This window comes from Sinocyclocheilus grahami, unplaced genomic scaffold, assembly GCF_001515645.1.
Source record: "Sinocyclocheilus grahami isolate Dianchi unplaced genomic scaffold, SAMN03320097.WGS_v1.1 scaffold1300.1, whole genome shotgun sequence".
Classification (NCBI taxonomy): Eukaryota; Metazoa; Chordata; class Actinopteri; order Cypriniformes; family Cyprinidae; genus Sinocyclocheilus; species Sinocyclocheilus grahami.
The window spans coordinates 350454-351158 of record NW_015506479.1 but is presented as its reverse complement, the minus strand read 5'-3'; positions in this window follow the sequence as shown (position 1 = coordinate 351158).

Genomic DNA, 705 nt, shown 5'->3' with positions numbered 1-705 from the left:
AACTTTTATTCTCACTGTAGTATTGTTGCCGCCGCCGCCATGTCGTGAAGGCGCTGTGTGTTTCGTTGTGAAAGCGAAAATACTTTGTTTGGCCTTCCAAAAGAGGACTGCTTCGTCAGGCCTGGAGCTGATCCGTGCTGGTTGCTGAGGAAATACATCAACTTCGCGCTGTGGATCGCCGATCGGCTTTCACCGTGGATGAAGCGGAGTCCAGCCCGGGGTCGTCACTTGTGGTTGCCGCAAGCCTCCTTCGTCGAATCCTCTGGTCGCGCAGTTCTCAAGCCCGCCGCCTCTGCTCACTCAAGGCCGCGGTGTGTGATGCTGTGTTTCGTTTTGAAAGCGAAACTACTTTGTTTGGTCTTCCAAAAGAGGACACGACTAGAAATCAGTGGTTAAGTTGTATTTGCAACATTGTTCCAGAACAGTTTAACCCAATCGCCTTCCAAAAGAGCACATGACTAGAAATCAGTGGTTAAGTTGTATTTATAACACTGTTCCAGAACAGTTTAACCCAAAAATTCAGATGTGTGCAGCGCATTTTATGGAGGACCGTTTCCTGATCCTGGGAGAGTAGACTACAATGCCGACTGTTCTGACTCACAGACTGACGCAAGTTTTTTGGGCAGTGTAGAGTAGCACGTATTGTTTGTCATTTCTCTGATCACAAATGCAGACATGGTTTTATGTTTACGCGGCGCGATGCAA